Below are 19,382 nucleotides of genomic sequence, written 5' to 3'. Positions count from 1 at the left end.
TCGATTCAATGGACATGAGTTTGAGCAAACTCCGGGAGATAATGAAGGACATGAAAGCCTGGCGTGCTGCAGTCCATGGGGTCACAAAGAGTCAGACATGACTTAGCGACACGCCCTCCCTTATTTACAAGACCTAACATAGACCCCCTCCAAATTTCCTTTCTTTTCCTCATAAATGATTAGCTGAACTGCTCTTCCCAAATAAATTGTGGTTAAGCTTTTCTCTTTCCTCCAGGCCCCCAAACTTTAGCCCATTTCAATCTGAGCCAGTTTACAGTATTCAGTACTCAGTATTCCTGAGAAGAAACTGGCTTCAGAACAACCTCTGAACTGCTGTCTGATCATGCCACCCTCCCTTCTCACTTTCCCACACCTGATTCTTTGCTTAGTTTTCTCTAAAAAGAAAAATCTTTTTCCTTGATTTTTGAGAAGCTTGAGGATCTCATGCTTAAAGCATCCTCCCTGTTGCAATACAGTACTCTCTTTCCCATCCTGGCCAAAATCCTTTTCAAATTAGTGTCTCCTTCCTAAGTCTGGATTTGTTTTTTCATTTGACAATGTACATTATAATATGTTAGACAGTAATAATACAGTAATATTACTATATTTGATCATCTAAGTTTGCATTCATTTCAGTGATAACCTTAGCACACTATTGAATCACAGTGATTATAATTCTGAATCCTTTCCCAATATATTGCTGATAAATCTCATTTTCCCTCTTTGAACAAGTCCTCATATCAGTTAATTTTTTTCTTCAACAGGATATATCATTACTTCTGGCTGGTCAAGATATTTTAGGATCTTAATTCTATAACATCACTGAGGTAAATAGTTTTCTAACTTTTACCAAATTCACCAAAGAACTTTCAATAGCTTCATTTATGTTATCAATAAAACATGTTCATGATACAGAGCCAAAAACTGAATCCTCAAGAACATTTAGAAAAATTTTCCTAGTCTCTTTTGTTAATAGTTAATGTAAAGTTAATATTCCCTGGAGGAGGAAATGGCAACCCACTCCAGCATTCTTGCCTGGAGAATCCCATGGACAGAGGAAGTTGGAGGACTACAATCCATAGGTTGGCAAAGAGTCAGAGACAACTGAGTGACTCTGCATGCGCGCACGCACACGCACGCACACACACACGCACACACACACACACACACACACACAGAGTTAACTCTATAGGGAAATAAAGAGGTAACATGTTAAATATGAAAAATCATTGGTACTTCCTTAAGGCAGAGGCACAAGGTGAATATCTATGGAATGAATGGTTCAAGAAAGAACCACATTTCAATGTAACATCCTTTGATTTAACTGAGCATTTTTATTGTTTTATATTTACAAATTAAATATCAGTATAGTCATGGTGAAAAAAAAAATTGCCCAACTAGCTCCGACCCATTCATTAATCTTCTGAACACATGATAGTAGAACCAGGTTTTAAAAATTTTTATTGATTCATCCATCCGACAAATACATATTAATATTTATTGCATGCCTTCTGGTACCAGATACCATTTTAGGCACAGAGGATAAATAAGTAAGCCAAACCAAGATCATACCCTTGTTGAGCTCACATTCTAGCAGCGAACACGTAGTAAATGTCAGTCAGCTATATAATTTAATAGCTTATAATAAGGGCCGAGTAGAAAAGTAAAGCAGGTTGCAGACAGAATAAAGGGAGGAGGTGATATTTAAGACAGAGCGATCGGGAGAAGAAAGCTCTCTGAGGTGACATGTGAGCAGAGACCTGAACGGAGCAAGCCACACACATACCTGAGAAGAGAGAATCCCAGGCCAAAAGAAGTGCAAGGGCAGAGGCCTGAGTTGGAAATGGGGGGTGGGGCGGTGGTAGGGGGTGGGGGGCGGTGGTGGAAGGGGCAGGGTGGTGGTGACAAGAAAGAAGGCCACTTTGGCCACACAGAGTGAAAAGGAGAAGAAAATAGGAGAGTCAGGCAGGGCCCAGGTTACACAGAACCCCAAAAGACATCCTAAGAACTTTGAATTTCATCAGAGATGACTGGAAGCCCCTGAAGAACTGAGGCCAGAAGCATGACATGGCCTACTTTTCCTTTTGCAGGATCACTCTGGCTGTTGTGCAGAGAATAGACCGGATGTACTCTGAGGCACCAGAGAAGACATGATTTTTTTTCCCCTTTGTGCCTTTCTTGTATCTCTTTTACAACTTGTGTAAGGACCCTTTTAGAGTTTTTAAATATTTTAGCACCAAAGAAATGGATGGAATTAGCCAAGCATCCAATCAAAGTTGCATGAGCTTTAGAATAGTTGCTTCAGAAGTTATTGTAAAGTTCACCCATCCATGAAATGTGAAATGCTTAGGTTGAAAATTACTTCCAGCTGTTCATGAAGATATATGTAATACCAGGAAACTAATGTAGGTTTTGCCCCTGTTAGAACCCTGGAGGCAAACAGCTGGGGTTTGATTTAACAATGCTTCTCTTAAGAAAGTAGATGCCAGTGGCCATTTCAAAGAAAATTATGTGGAAGCTGTAAGTCTATCAAGACTGAAGTAAAGCAATTATCCTTCAATTAAAAAATAAATTTAAAATAAAAAAAAGACTGAAGTAAAGAAGCAAGAGGAAAGGTAGTAAAACTCTCTGCATTTTAAATGTTTTGTTTGCTATTAACAGTGAAAATTACACTTATAAATATATTAAAATAGAACTCCAGTTTATGATACTCACTGCTAGTGATTATTCAAACACCACCACCATTCTCCACCTTCTACCTTGCTGACTGAACCCTGATTTGGTTTAGAGAAACAATTTACTCAGTAGTCTCAGATGGATCAAAAGTGGCCTAAAAATAATCATTATCATCTTTTCTTTCTCTTCCACCTTCCTATGCAGGTAGAGGGGCTTTATGACTCACTTCTGGCCAATGAGGCATAAGCAGAAATCAACCTGAGACTGTGGTCAGAGAAAGCTTTAGCTTTCCAGATAAAAAAGGCTAGATATAGCTGGCCTCCCCTTTCCCTTCTTCTTTCTGCCTTGTACTTGGGCATGTTGGCTACTATTTGATGTCCTGCAACTATGACAGAAGGCCAAGAAGTTTATCAAGACATTGGCCTCTATCTTTAGCCACCAAAACAACACCATCAGATGCCTACTTCCAGACTTCTCATTGAGTAAGAAATTGAAATTCAGAGTTCCCTGGTAGCCTAGTGGTTAGGATTATGGCTTTCACTGCTATGGCCTGGATTGTTCAATCTCCGGTTATGGGAACATCCCGTAAGTCGTTCAGAAAAAAAAAAAGAAAGAAAGAAATTGAAACTCATGTGTTTAAGCCTTCATAAACTGGATTTTCTGTTACTTATAGCCAAATGAACTTTTAACGGACACCCTTTAAGTCACCAATATTCTAGGGGAAAAAAATATCCACCATTATGACTTGTAATTTAACATGAACAAAGTATTATATATCAGTCCAAGTTCAGCAATCATCAGGAAATATTGATCATATTACCTAAATCCTTTCAGGATATCATCAAGGAGCATCTATCTTGCTCTTTCAGGATTCTCTTAGATTTGTGTTCGCTTAATTTAATTAATGAGTTGTAAGTCAAAATCAAGACAGGTGAGAGAAACATCAATAGCCTCAGATATGCAAATGATACCTCTCTAATGGCAGAAAGCAAGGAGGAACTCAAGAGCCTCTTAATGAGGGTAAAGGAGGAGAGTGAAACAGCCGGCTTAAGACTAAATGTTGAAAAAACTAAGATCTTGGCATCTGGTCCTATTACTGCATGGCAAATGGAAGGGGAAAAGGTAGAAGTAGTGACAGATTTCCTCTTCTTGGGCTCCAAAGTCACTGCGGAGAGTGACTGCAGCCATGAAATAAAAAGACAATTGCTTCTTGGCAGGAAAGCAATTACAAACTTAACGTGTTTTGAAAAGCAGAGACATTACTCTGCCAACAAAGGCCCGTATAGTCAAGGCTATGGTCCCAGTGGTCACATACAGTTGTGAGAACTGGACCGTAAAGAAGGAGGAACACCAAAGAATTGATGCCTTTGAACTGGAGAAGACTCCTGAAAGTCCCTTGGACAGCAAAGAGATCAAACCAGTCCATCTTAAGGGAGAAAGACCCTGGATACTCACTGGAAGGACTGACGCTGAAGCTGAAGCTCTAGTATTTTGGTCATCTGATGCACACAGACGACTCACTGGAAAAGTCACTGACCCTGGGAAAGATTGAGAGCAGAAGGAGAAGAGGGCATCAGAGGATGAGATGGCTGGACAGCATCACCAACACAAGGACCATTAACTTGGTCAAACTCTGGGAGATGGTGAGGGAGAGGGCAGCCCGGCATGCTGCAGTTCACGGGGTGGCAAAGAGTCAGACATGACTAGCCGACTGAACAGCAACAAAAACAATGTAATTAAAAGCCTTTTGGTAAAGATAGCTAACTATAGGTAGAATTTTAATAAGGAGGGAGTGAGTACCTGGTGTAAAGAGATAGACAGACCCAAGAATGGACTTTCATTTGCTCTGACTAGCTTGGCAAGTTCAAGTCCTAGCGCTTTGATAGCAACTAGTCACATACCAGCCCCTCTCTATGCTTTGAATTCTGAGTCTGAGTCTAGACTTGTTAAGAAAGCACCTCCAGGACACAGATGCTCACTTTGATTAGCTCAGAACCAGGATGAAGAAGCACAGAAATCGTCCGAATACAAAGCATATGTTACATATAGTCTACTACTACTGTCACTTGTGCCAAGTGAATAAATATCCAGAAGGATTCTAGTGGACGTGTGATTTATTAGCATCTGAGTCCTTTTACCTGGTTGATGTGGAAGGTGGAGAGGTGTACCCTGGTTCAAGATTGCCTTTTTCGCTTTGTTTTCTTTTCCTTTTTTTCTTTTTGGTGGCATCTGTAAAGCATTTTGCTTTCTAATTATGGATTACAGAGTGCTTTCATGGCTCATGTTACTGTCTCCAACTTCAAGCCCCTCTTTCCACCCCCACTCTTAAATACAAAATAAAACGAAATGAAAAAAGAAGCCAGTGGAATTTATTTTCCTCTCTCTGTAGCAGATGTTAAACTTTTAAAATGAAGGAATATTAAAAGAGGCCTCTTTTTACACCAGAGCAACTGCCCACGCATCCTGAGTCCCAGCCTCAAGAGGAAGCCTCACTGATCTTTTTATGTAGGGTGCTGACAGAGGCCTGGAGTGGGGGGCTGGCTCAGCCCCTTTCCCATCGTGGGCCTTGGGCAAGACTTTGAATCTCTCTGAGTCTCAGTTTACTCATCTGAGGGAGGTTGGATGAAAGAATCTCTGAAGTTATTCCAACTCCTAAGGGTCAATGAATTGTCTTAAAAGTTCAAATGTAAAACCACTGTCCATTCCTATGAGAAAAGTCACTTTCTTTTTTCCAGTTCCTTTTCTCAATAACCAGGGAGCATTTCATTACTTTGAGTTTATTGCTTTGTTTAGGTTTGTTGCTCATCTCAGTCACTTGGGGTGAAAGGTCTCTATTAAAGTACATGTTCAAGAAGCTGTTCCTTTAATTCAGAGATGTAATTTTAATCTGTTTAGAGAGTTTCACAAGACAAATATCAATACTTCCCTGCTTCAATATATCTGATGTGAGAACTATTTATTGTTCATGTCTGATCATAGCCCCTCTATGTTACTAAATTCTCTCTCTTCCCAGAACCTCTCTTTCTCTCCCTACCCCATACATACACATGTGTGTGTTATGATCCTTCTATCTAACTCAGTTCTTCAAATTGAGGTAAAGAATTTTTTTCCTTCCCTTCTGCCTCGTGTGTGCGTGCATGCTCAGTGGTGTCTGACTCTTTGTGACCCCATGGACTGTAGCTGGCCAGGCTCCTCTGTCCATGGAATTTTCCAGGCAAGACAACTGGAGTGGGTTGCCATTTTCTACTCCAGGGGATCTTCCCAACCCAGGGATCGAACCCATGTCTCCTGCATTGACAGGCAGATTTTTTACTACTGAGCCCCCTGGGAAGTGCCATCTTGCCTAGGAGCACCATACAATTCACAAGTGTTCATCTCTTTTTTTTTTTTAATTATTCACAGTCTGATAAACATCATTACTTCACAATGCTCAGACTATAGATCTTTATGGGTGGAAGTTCTTGAGTGTGCCTTTTTAGACAACCTAATCAGATTCTTCCTTTAAAAGTGAGTTACAGAGAAAGTGATGGGCTAAAAAGAACTTTCTTCGCTCTTTCTTTCTCCTTAGAGACTAGAATTGTAAGCATGAGCACTTTTGCACACAGTCACGGCCAGCCAGCATAGCAGAGGACAGTAAGAAAAACCAAGATCCACATTCACACAACTCCTTTTCAACTCAAGTAAATGCCTGAGGCCAATTCACTTAAGACTTATTTAAATTTTATAGCTTATTTTTACAGCATCTGAGCCTCTGATTCTGCCCAATTTTGTTATATTTCAACAAATGAAAGGTGATTTTGCTGTTAAGCTGCCTTAAGAACTGAAACATTTGCTCAAGAGAAACACAAGAAGCCAGGGAACATAGGCTGGGTTCATATTTCTCATCGTTATCACCCAAGAACATCTAGCAAGTTTTTTTTCTTCTTCCTTGTGGGGAAGTCTGAAGCTTCAAGGCCCAACTCAGAGCCACATGGTTTTCATTTCCTGGCCTCCTCCCTCGGCAGCTGCAACACCCACAGCACACACAAAAGCCCCATCCTCTGTGTGCAGACTCAAGACGTTGTCGCTTATACATTTTTCACAGGAGCAAATGAGGCATAAAAAGTCCACACTCTGCATACATATCAGTCCACATAATAAATGGCCGCTTGCCGGTCCCGTTCCGTCTCTTGATTTGTATGAACATTTGTAGTTTGTTCAGACCTTCACAGCTTACAAAGCACTTCCACATTCATTAATCTCACAGAACGCTTGCTGCAAGCCTGAGAGAAGGATGCACTTTTCGTGTACAAATGGCAAATGGCTATGTGAAGAGATGAGGTCGCTGGCCAAGGTCACACAGTCAGAGGCAGAACCAGGACTCAACCCCAGCTTCTGACCCTGAGTTCAGGGGTGGTTTTTCTCCCCCACAACTATAACCTGTGCAATGTTCTTTCTTGTTAAATTGGAGATCTACATGAATGAGGGCCTGCATGGGTACGGCTGGGTTCCAGAAAAGCTTGTCTTGGAAAAGTCAGTGTGAAGGGGTACTAAGAACTCAGGCTATGGAGCCAAATAGCCTACATGTGAGCTCTGCTTCCTAATTACTGTATAATACTGCATAATTCCAGGGGGCTTTGTTCCCATGGTACTTTATGTCAATGTAGTCCCTAGAGGTCTTCAGTGCAGCTGTACTGGGGATTGCTTACCTCCCTGTGACTCTGTTGTCCCATCTGAGGAATGGGCAGAGTCATGACTATTTCCAAGGCTGTTGTGGCAACTGAATAAAATAAAGCATGGCCTGATCCAGTAAAAGACACCTCAAGATGCCCTGTTCCCCCTGGAAGATTATTCCCTTAATCCCCACCTCCTTGGATATGTCTCCACCCATATCCTTTTCCGTGGAAATGTTTGCCTCTGATAAAAAATGTCCGCTTATTTTCTCCACATTCTTTCCTACACCAACAGCTGGGCCACCCTGTGATCCCATCACACAGTCACCATGTACTGGACCAGGCTGTGTACTCATCCTGAACATGCATGCCCTCCCTTGATCCTATCTTTCTGCATCTCCCCTATCCCATCACTGAACCTGGTCCCACTGATGAATGAGCATGATGAGTTTCCAGGGGAGTCTGGATGAGAAGATTCCCACCCAGACTCTGCCAGTAACAACCTAGGTGATCAAAGGACCAAGATGTCCCCTGAGTCTCATCTAACTCATCTAGTAGGAGAGGTTTCTAATACCTGTCCTATGCCTAAGAGAATTGCTGTCTCTATAAGTAGGATGAAACATGAAAGCTAATGAAAGAAGCTCCATGTTATTATGAAAAGAAATGGCCAGGCTCTCATTACCTGCAAAGGGCCCAGTTTTAAAAACTGCCTCCAAGTACAAATGGAACTTAACACTCAAGGATGGGGACAAGGTCTAACCACCAACATGATAAAAAAAAAAAAAATGGGATGCTCCGGTTAACAAAGGCCCTGCAGAAACCTGGAAAGAGGGACATGGGGGAATTCGAGCTGAACCACCTAGGATTTCCAGACTAAGAGAGAGAAGGCATCAGAGAACCTTAGAATACCCTGTTGAATTCTTTTCTATTCCTAGTTCTGAGCTGACCATGTGGGCTAAACATCAACTTTCTGCCAACCAGACCCAGCCCATCTGCACATCTCTTTGTGCACACCCACTAGGCAACCACATGGAATCTTGCCCCTTTTCTTTCCCCTACTCTGCTTTTCAGGATTTTAAATAACAGAACATTTAAATAACAGTCCATCAAGTTAAAGATGGAATAGTATGTGTCTATGGCATGTTTCTAAATGCAAATTCCTCACTTTGCATTTATGGGACAACTAGATGTGAGAAACAACTCAGAAACTCCCTGGAGAACTTACATGTGATCAGATCAGAGGTGCTTGCTAAGCTCCACATGTTTGCTGGGCCCCTGCTTGCTGCATGCCAGGCCCTGTACTATCACTAAACATAAAAAGTACATGAGTGACTGGGATCTGTGATGCCAAGGCAGATGCAAGGAGCGACAAACAGCTGGGGTTGAGCCCCTAGAGAGCTGAGGGCTTGTGCCCTTCTGGTCTCCTGGGCCCACCCCACCTGAAGAATTGAGTGGCAGATTGTCCTCAAGTACAAGCACAGTGTATGTATCCAACCTGCCCTCTTCCCTGATCAACAATGGCTTACATCAGATATTCCAGGTATGGTGAAGTTGTAAAGGTTACTATAATGAAAGATAAAGATACCAGGAGGGGTACAGGGGTTGCATTTATTTTATTTTTGGATAAAGAATCTGCACAAAACTGTGCCAAGTCAGTAAACAACAAACAGTTATTTGGTAGAGTGATAAAAGCAAGCATTGCTATTGGCAATGGAAGAGCAGCTGGGTTCACCAAAGATGAAACTATACAGCTTGATAAACCTAAGTGTTATGAACGTGGAGAAAGTGGACACTTGAGTTAATGCCTGTCCTAAAAATACACTTGACGGATGTGAACCTCCAAAGAAGAAAAAGAAAAAAAAAGGAAAATTCCTGAGCCAGAAGAAGGAATTGAAGAAGACAGTGAAGATGAAGGGGAAGATCCTGCTCTTAACAGCCTCAGTCAGGCCACAGATTTCCAGCAATTCAAAATTGAAAAACAACAAAAAATGGAAACCCAGTTCAGGGGGGTCCTTCAACATCAGATGATTCAAAACGCCCAGGGATAAAGAAAAGAACATATTTCAATGATGAGAAGGAACTTAGTGATTAAAATTATGTATGTATTGTGTAAATATCATTAAAAAGTGTTTAAGTCTTGGAGTACTAGTTTCCACTGGGACTAAATATTATTTTAGAATTTGAACATGAGAGCACTTAGTACCAAATACTTTTCTACTTTAAAATGCTACATAGGAAAATGAAAAGTGATTTGAAAGTATCACATTTATTTTACATCAAGATTTGCTAATAATCATTAATCTTGAAAATAGTTCATTTGAATAAAGACAAAAATTTAATACTATCATAATAATGCTATCCCAAGAAGAAAGGTAGATAGTAAAAAGATTTCTTTGAGAAGTTTGTTACAAAAGATTATTCATGATTGGTTTATATGAGGACTTTTGAAATAAATTTCATCCTTAAAACAAAAACTTCATTTAAAAAAAGTACATGAGGGACTTCCCTGGTGGCGCAGTGGATAAGAATCTATCTGTCAATGCCGGGGACACAGCTTTGATCCCTGGCCCAGGAAGATCACATGCTGTGGAGCAACTAAGCCCATGCACCACAACTTTTGAGCCCAAGTCACAGCCGCTGAGTCCAGGTGCCACAACTACTGAAGCCCGGACCTAGAGCCTGTGCTCTGCAACAAGAGAAGACACAGCAATGAGAAGCCTGGGCACTGCAACGAAGAGTAGCCCCCTACTCGCCACTACTAGAGAAAGCCCACGCACAGCAATGAAGACCCAGGGCAACCAAAAATAAGTGAAAAAAAATTTTTTAATTGCATAAGGCATGAGACTCGCTCCCATGCCATGATGGGTAGAGGAGAGATGATTTAGACTCTATTTGCTTGCTATTGATTTGAAACAATAATTGATTTCATTGTTTGTTTTCTACTTTATGTCTTTTTTTCCCCAAGGCAGCAAAGGGGAAGGTAGCCACAGCATCTGGTAATAATTTGCAAATCTTGACACTCTCCCTAAGACCAGATGGAAATATTTCATGCCTTAACATAATTTTACAAGTTACTGGCAAAAAAAAAAATAAGCACCCATCTTTTTAAAGATTTTGTAATTGTGAAATAATAGAAAGTATTGACCTTTGCCCCAAGTTCCTGAGACATAATTCCTAAATCTCTTGGAATTTCCTGGGTGAAAAAAGGCAAAGTTTGGTGGGCTCCTGGATGAGTGATAGTCACTCAAAAAACCAATCATGGTTAGAAGTTTGGAGCTTTCAGCCCCATCCCTTATTCTCTGGGAAGGGTAGAGAGAGAGACTGGAAATGGAGTTAGTGGTCAATCATGACCATGTGATGAAGCCACCGTAAAAATCCCAAATGTGCATGTGGTCTGGAATCTTCCAGTCTGGTGACACGAGGAGGTGCTAGGAGACTGCACTAGAGAGAGAGCATGAACCTCTCCCACTCACTCACCTTGCATCTCTTCCATCTCGTTCACCCATATCCAACTTCGTGTCCTTTTGTAACAAACCAGTAAACGTAACTGTTTCCAAATTCTGTGAGCCATTCTACCAAATTATTGAACCCAAAGAGGAGGTCGTGGGTACTCACATTTACAGCGGGTGGGTCAGAAATACCGGTGATGACATGCGACTTGAGATTGGCATCTGAAGTTGGTGGCATGGCATCAGTCTTGTGGGGACTGAGCTCTTAACCTGTGAGAGCTGATGCCATCTCCAGGTAGATACTGAATTTGAATTTACAGGATATCCAGCTGGTGTAGTAGAGAATACCTTGTGGGAGGGGAAAAAAATCAACATTTGGTGACCAAAAGCGTCAGAGGCGAAGTGCTCTGTGAGTAGAAAAGGTGAAACACATGGGGGAAGAGTGAGGTGTTCCTACTCAGAGATAAAATGAGGGGATTATTTGCATTTTAAAAAAATGATATTTTTTCTCCTTTTAAAAGACTGTAAATTATTTATAGTGCCTTCAAAGAATATCACTAATAAAAGCCAGCCTTTCCCTTGAAGTCTTTATTGCACAGTGAGGTTTGTCAGATACCAAGGGCTAGTTTTTGCTGAAAATTGTTAAACGTTTGGCTCCAAACTTTTGTAAACTACCCATTCAAGGCCTGCCTCTGTTTTCATGGACTCTGCTGCCCCCTATCAGAAACTAAAGCTGTTACAGGATATACAATTTTTTGAACAAAGCTTTTCCTCAATCACATGATGAATGAAACAGGATATGCTCATACCTTGTGAATTTCGACCAAAGAACCATTTGCTTTAAAATGAGCCTAATTGCTTTGCTGCCCAGAAGTTATTGCGCAACAGTAATAATAATCACAATAGTAAAAATCTGTCTGAAATAATCTGCAGCAAGATGGAGTCCCTCAGCCCAAGGGCCCAGTCTACAGGCTCACCCCTTTCACAGACTGCTGGGGAAGACACACAAGTGAATCAGCAGCTTCAACATGGATAAGGAGAGGCGTGTGGGTACCAGGTGCTGAGGGAGCACATCGAGGTAGCACCTTAACGAGTGGGTTCCAAAGTAAAAGGACCCGTTCTTACAGAAACAGCAGCAGTCAGCCAAATGAAGAAGAAAGGGAAGCCTGTTCCAGAGAGTGGCAACTGTGTCTGCCAGGGCAGGGAAGCCCATGAGAGGGTGGCGACACACACATGTATGTATACACGTATATGTATACAATACTGATACATTCTATATACACAAATACATACTTTATCACAGATTTTTCATAAATTTTGATGCAATAAATTAAAAAACTGCAATAAACTTCTAAAAAAAATAAAAGGAACTGAATTATGTATTGAGCTGATTCCCAGCAGCCCAGCTGTCACTCCTCTGCCTGAAAACTGCTGCTGCAAGGCCACGTCATCTCCCTGCCTCAGAGTATGGCTGAGTCAGAGTTCAAAACAAAGGAGAGCAAGAGGGATTCCCAAGGAGGTCACCTGAGCAGAATACCCATCTAGCAGCTGCCCTGTGTCCTGCAAGTATTCCATGTACATCCACAAGAGGTGAAAGAGCTAACTGAGGACACTGTCTCAAGACTGGAATCGGGAAAGAGAGCCATTAAACTGTCAGTAAAGATTTGCACGTTATCAGAAATACTGTTGGGCTTTCCCTGGTGGCTCAGTGGTAAAGAATCCTCCTGCCAAGGCAGGAGACACAAGTTTGATCCTGGACCAGGAAGATCCCCCATGCTATGGGGAAGCTAAGCCAGTGTACCACAACTATTGAGCCTATGCTTTAGAGCCCAGGAGCCACAACTACTGAGCCCATATACCACAAGTACTGAAGCCTGAACACCCTAAAGCCTGTGCTCTGCAATAAGAGAAGCTACCACAATAAGAAGCCCGTGCACTGCAAGTAGAGAAAAGCCCATGCAGCAACAAAGACCCAGCACAGCCAAATAAATAAATACTCATAAAAAAAGAAAGAAATGCTTTTCATAAGACAACAGAAAAAAAAGGAAAAAAAATCCAGTGATCATCTCTGAGATTTCAAAACATCCTTTGAGAGATGCTTAAAATCTAGTGCTCATTTCACCTGTTTTCCTTCAGTGCTGGGCATGTTGCTTCACTTTGAGAAAGTAGTTTTGTCTTTGTCAAATACACATGCACCAAGGCATTAATTATTTACAGTTTTCCATTATTTATCTCCTTTCCATTTAGTGCATCATCTTTCAGCAAATCATGTTTTCCCTTTGAACAGCATTTTGGCCAAGTTTTTCCATTATTCTTTCCTTTTTCTTTAGTATACTCTTGATCAAATGTTAAATATACATTATTTCTATACTCTTCAATAATATTTTCCATTCTCCTGGTCTCCTACTGACTTATTTGACTTTACTGGTCCTACATGATTTTGGTGAAAAAAAATGATACACTCTCAACAACAAAAAAAATGTATTTCTCATTAACCTAGAAGAATAAGGTCAAAAACTAATTTCAATAGATAGATAGAATAGTTCAAGTGGTTAAAAATAACTCTGAATGGGCATGTAAATTATTACAGCCACTGTGGAAAACAGAATGGAAGTTTCTCAAAAAACTAACACTAAAACTACTATATGATCCAGCAATTCCACTCCTGGGTATATATCTGAAAAAAACAAAACCACTAATTCAAAAAGATACATGCACCCCAATGTTCATAGCAGCATTATTTAAAATTGCCAAGGTACAGAAACAGCTCAAGTATCCCAAAACAAATGAATGGATAAAGAAGATGTGAGTAAATAAAGATACACACACACACACACACACACACACACACACACACATGCATGCACACACAATGGAATACTACTCAGCCATAAAAAAGAAGAAAATTTTGCCAATTGCCGCAACATGGGTGAACTTAGAGGGCATGATGCTAAGTGAAATAAACAGAAAGACAAATACTGTTTGATATCACTTATATGCAGAGTCTAAAAAATACACAAACTAGTGAATATAACAAAAAAAGAAGCACACTCACAGATACAGAGAATCAACTAGTGCTTACCAGTTGGGGGAGGGGGGCAGGCAGAATATGGATGGGGTTGTGGGAGGCACAATCTACTGAGGGTAAAATAGGCTACAAGAATGTATTGTACAACACAAGGAATATAGCCAGTACTTTGTAACAATGTAAAAGGAGCACAACCTTTAAAAATTGTATTTCAAAATTAAAAAAAAAACCAACACTGAATACGTGCACCAGTGGAAAGAGCATTGGTTTGGGGTCAGACCAGCCATGGTTCAAATAATAGCACTACCACTAAACCTCTCTGACTCTTAATTTTCTCCTCCATTTATTATGCACAATGGGCATAATAAATATCTGTCTTTATGGCTGTTGTGAGAAGCAAATGAGGAAACTGATGCTAAACTGCTTTAGAAATTGTAAAGCATTAATCAAATGTAAGGCATAGTGTTTAATTGCTTGTTGAATAAATTCAGGTTTCATAATTTTTCCTTTGAACACCAAGGTTCTAATCTTGAAAACATTCTTTATTTGCCCATATTTCATTGTTTTAGGAACTTGCCAAAGTCAGGAATGATTTCCTTCTTTTTGCTGGCCTCAGTTAATTGATTTTTGTTAAACTAGCAAGACAAAAATTTCAGCACATAAGAAAACAGCATTTCATTCAAAAAGGATTTTCCTTCACGTCCTTTTTTTAATCCAAGATAATATTAAGGGAATTCCCTGGTGGTGTGGAGATTAGGATGCTGTGGTCTCACTGCCGAGAGCCTAAGTTCAATCCCTGGTTGGGGAACTAAGATTCCACAAGCTGTGTGGTGCAGCCGAAAATGAAAATACAAAATTATTTCAAAGAACAAAAATCTATATACAAGATAGTATTAAGTAGTAAGTAGCTCTTATCCATCCCTTTTCAGGCTACATTTTTGTTTGTTTTACAAATTGTTTGAAACTCTTTAAGACAGAGGGGTAACTGGTAAGCCATGGCAAACTTCCATGGACTATACTCAGTGACTACAATAAAGAGACTAAGTAGCTTGATCCCCTTTAATAACATTTCTTGGGCAGAGATGATTGATACCATTAACTTCTAATTATAAACTTATTTTTCTTACTAGAGCAAGAAGAGGACTTTTTTTCCTCTAAGAAAAAATTAAAGAGTAGGATCCATGTATGATTTCAAGCAGAGACAGTGAAGTATCATTAAAATTTCTAGAGCATTAATTACTTCTGTTTCCTTGCCTTGTTATGACAAGTGTACCTGATCTCTTAGGGTGGCTGGCCAGAGCTCTGCAGTGCCCCACTCCAAGAACAACAGTGACTGACACTCATCCATCCCGACTCCCCTGTGGAAAATGTCCAGGAAATTGCTCATGCTGCAAGTCAAAAGAGCCATGGTCTTTTGGAAGGTTCACGATTAACCCTTTCTCCCTGAAAAATACAGGATATTCTAGATACTTTGTGGTATAAAAAATAATTCTTCTAACATCTTCCAGACCCCTAAATATTAGACACCTAGCAGGAGAAGGCAATGGTACCCCACTCCAGTACTCTTGCCTGGAAAATCCCATGGATGGAGGAGCCTCGTGGGCTACAGTCCATGGGGTCGCTAACAGTCGGACATGACTGAGCGACTTCACTTTCACTTTTCACTTTCATGCATTGGAGAAGGAAATGGCAACCCACTCCAGTGTTCTTGCCTGGAGAATCCCAAGGACGGCGGAGCCTGGTGGGCTGCCGTCTCTGGGGTCACACAGAGTCGGACATGACTGAAGTGACCTAGCAGCAGTTAGTAGGGAAAGTAGCAAACAAGTAAGTAATTTGAAAAGCATGAAACCAGCTTGTATCAATTCCTTCCACAAGTGGCCCATTTCTTTTGCAGTGGTTGGCTAGGGTTGAGGCAGCAACCAGCAGGGCCACAGTATCACAGTTAAGGAGATAGGAGTAGGATTTTTGGATAGGGTCTTTGATTTAGTCAGTTTGAACGTCTTCTTTAAACTAATTCTGCCCTGAGAACACTCTCTGAACAAACTTTTTTTTATGTGTCTATGCTGCTGATACAGAAACTGAACCAGGAATATTGATCTTCCTGCATCATCGTTCAATTCATACCATTTCCTTACTTGAAAACCTTCAACAAATATTTGTTGAATAAATGAAGTTTGAATAGTCAGTGGTTACCCACTGCCTATATAAAGTTTAAAGGATGGCCTTGGAAGTGCTCCATAAACTGATGAAAAATTATACCTCATTCATTCATTTGCTCAATAAATATGCATTGGGTACCTAGAAGAAGGAGCTCTACTTGGTGCTAGAGGGTTAGATTTGAAGACAAATCAGATACTGGCCTGAACTTCTTGGGCTGTCTGATCTTCGACTATTTCATATCACTAGGGCTGCCCATTGCCCCACACTTTCCTCAACACAACCCAAACCTCCTCTACTTTGTTAGTTTTTCTTCCTTCCCTCCAACATAATACATGCAATTCTAACTTATCCTCAAATTTAAGCTCAAGTGTGCCCTCCTCCTCAAGCTCCCTCCTAAACACACTTTCTCTCCCCTCTTCAACATGAAGAAAGCTCTGTCCTCTGACTTCATGGAGAACTTAACAAGCAGTTTTGTTTGGGCATTTTCTCTTCTATTACTATTACATCAATATTTTCTGCACCATCTTGAAAGGAAGGATATTTTCAATTCTGTTTAGAGCACCTAGACTTCAACTAGTTGGCACTTAGTAAATATTTGTCAAATGAATGAATGAATAAGTGAATGCCTCATGACTTAAGTTATAAATACTTCTTTTACACCCTTGAGAATACATTTCTCAAATCTCCTTAAAATTATGCTTTCAGAAACTTAAAAGCCAAATAGATCATTTGCTCAAGTTTATTCAATACAATGAAAATGTAAAAATGCCCACAAGAAAATGAAATGTGTTATCTCATCAGTTATGTATGTAAGGCAGTATTGTGTCACTATCTCCAAAGACTTGAAGTTTGAGAAGTGAAGTGTGCTTCTATCCACTGTGTGACAGAAGTTCTTTCTTTGAACCGTAAACCTATGCTTCCAGGTCTTCAGCTGAGCTCAGGCCAGCCCCCTAGTCCTCTCGCATCTTCTGCTGCACCTGACATCAATCCAATCAAATGTTTTCTCCAGCCACTTGGGCTGCTGAGCAATGCTAAAGAATACCCACAGTTTCAAGGGACTTTCAGGCAATCCTGAAGGGCCCCATTCTTTCTCACGAATGTTTTACAAAGTCTTCTCCTCAAGCCACCTACCAACATCCATCTCCTCCAATTTTAACATGACAAAACGGATTTCCTATGTCGTGATAATAAAGAACAATACCATGAGGGCCCAGTGTGCAATGGTTGCAAACAGCAGCCTTCTCAGTCATGTATACAACCTGTTGCCTATATAGGTTGCCCTAAGGACCTTGGAGACAACTCTTTCTAGTGGGCATTCATGACTGGCCTGCTGTCCCCAATCTAGGCTCCAGACAGGTATGCACTGTGCCTTTGGAAAGCCCCAGGGCACAGTGGCCAGGGTCCATATTGTCTAAGTCATAATGTCCATCTGCACCAAGCTGCAGAACAAGGAGCATGTGATTGAAGCCCTCCGCAGGGCCAAGTTCAAGTTCCCTGGCCACCAAAATATCCACATCTCCAAGAAGTGGGGATTTACTAAGTTTAATGTGGATGAATCTGGAAACATGGTGGCAGAAAAGTGGGTCATCCCGGATGGCTGTGGGGTCAAATACATCCCTAATCATGGTTCCCTGGACAAACGGCGGACGCTGTACTCATGAAAGCATCGGTGCTGTCCCTTCCTTAATCATGCTCACCAATAAACCCTATTTCTGTCAAAAAATAAATAAACTATAGCAACATCAAAGCTGTTACTTTTATTAAACACTATGCTTAGGCTTTTTACCTTGTGGGCATTATCTCAGTTAATTTTCACAAAGATCACCACTTATTGAAGCAGGTACAATTATTATCCCCTTTCTACAAATTAGGAAACTGAACTTGGGAAATTGAAGCATGGAGAGGTCAAATAACTTACCCAAAGTCATGTAGGCACTAAATGTTATATCCAGGTTATAGATCCAAGTCCCACTGAACTCCAGAGCCAACTGGTAAACTTGTACTATATTTGATTCCCTATAAGATGGTAAAGGCAGTTCTATTTCCAGTTTTTTAAGGAATCTCCACACTGTTCTCCATAGTGGCTGTACTAGTTTGCATTCCCACCAACAGTGTAAGAGGGTTCCCTTTTCTCCACACCCTCTCCAGCATTTATTGCTTGTAGACTTTTGGATCGCAGCCATTCTGACTGGCGTGAAATGGTACCTCATAGTGGTTTTGATTTGCATTTCTCTGATAATGAGTGATGTTGAGCATCTTTTCATGTGTTTGTTAGCCATCTGTATGTCTTCTTTGGAGAAATGTCTATTTAGTTCTTTGGCCCATTTTTTGATTGGGTCATTTATTTTTCTGGAGTTGAGCTGTAGGAGTTGCTTGTATATTTTTGAGATTAGTTGTTTGTCAGTTGCTTCATTTGCTATTATTTTCTCCCATTCTGAAGGCTGCCTTTTCACCCAGGACATGGAAGCAACCTAGATGTCCATCAGCAGATGAATGGATAAGAAAGCTGTGGTACATATACACAATGGAGTATTACTCAGCCATTAAAAAGAATACATTTGAATCAGTTCTAATGAGGTGGATGAAACTGGAGCCTATTACACAGAGTGAAGTAAGCCAGAAAGAAAAACACCAATACAGTATACTAACGCATAGATATGGAATTTAGAAAGATGCTAACAATAACCCTGTGTACGAGACAGCAAAAGAGACACTGATGTATAGAACAGTCTTATGGACTCTGTTGCAGAGGGAGAGGGTGGGAAGATTTGGGAGAATGGCATTGAAACATGTATAATATCATGTATGAAACGAGTTGCCAGTCCAGGTTCGATGCACAATACTGGATGCTTGGGGCTAGTGCACTGGGACGACCCAGAGGGATGGTATGGAGAGGGAGGAGGGAGGAGGGTTCAGGATGGGGAACACATGTATACCTGTGGCGGATTCATTTTGATATTTGGCAAAACTAATACAATTTGTAAAGTTTAAAAATAAAATAAAATTTAAAAAAAAAAAAAGAAGAAGAAGAAGATGGTAAAGGTAGGGAGAGGATTTTCAACAGGATGTCTGGCTCTTATCCCAGCCCAGTTCATATAGGCCTTTAAAGAGTAAGTCTCCATCTCTTCAGCTTAAGGTTCTCCTACAACCAGTTAATAGGAGAAACAACGTGGATATATACCTTACATTGACCTAACCAGCTTTTCTTAGTTTCTGTCACTCTAACAGAATATCATAGACTGGGTGGCTTAAAAACAAATGATTGTTCCTCACAATTCTGGAGGCTGGGAAGTTCAAGATCAAGGTGTGAGCAAGATTCAGTGTCTGATGAGGGCATGCTTGCTTCCTGTTTTAAAGATAGCCATTTTCTCTTTGCATCCTGCCAAGAGAGAGAGCAGAGAGAGGGTCAGCTCTCAT

General features: G+C 40.7%; 2 pseudogenes; both read left to right on the top strand.

Annotated features, from left to right (window-relative positions):
* The first annotated feature begins 3,206 nt into the window (after nt 1-3,206).
* On the top strand, nt 3,207-9,420 carry LOC102285815 (zinc finger CCHC-type and RNA-binding motif-containing protein 1 pseudogene; annotated as a pseudogene).
* A 7,689-nt stretch (nt 9,421-17,109) lies between these two features.
* On the top strand, nt 17,110-17,266 carry LOC138984997 (small nucleolar RNA SNORA70; annotated as a pseudogene).
* Nucleotides 17,267-19,382: the final 2,116 nt, after the last annotated feature.

The sequence above is a fragment of the Bos mutus genome, chromosome 2 (genome assembly GCF_027580195.1).
Source record: "Bos mutus isolate GX-2022 chromosome 2, NWIPB_WYAK_1.1, whole genome shotgun sequence".
NCBI classification, from domain to species: Eukaryota; Metazoa; Chordata; class Mammalia; order Artiodactyla; family Bovidae; genus Bos; species Bos mutus.
This window is presented reverse-complemented; position numbering and strand designations above follow the sequence as displayed.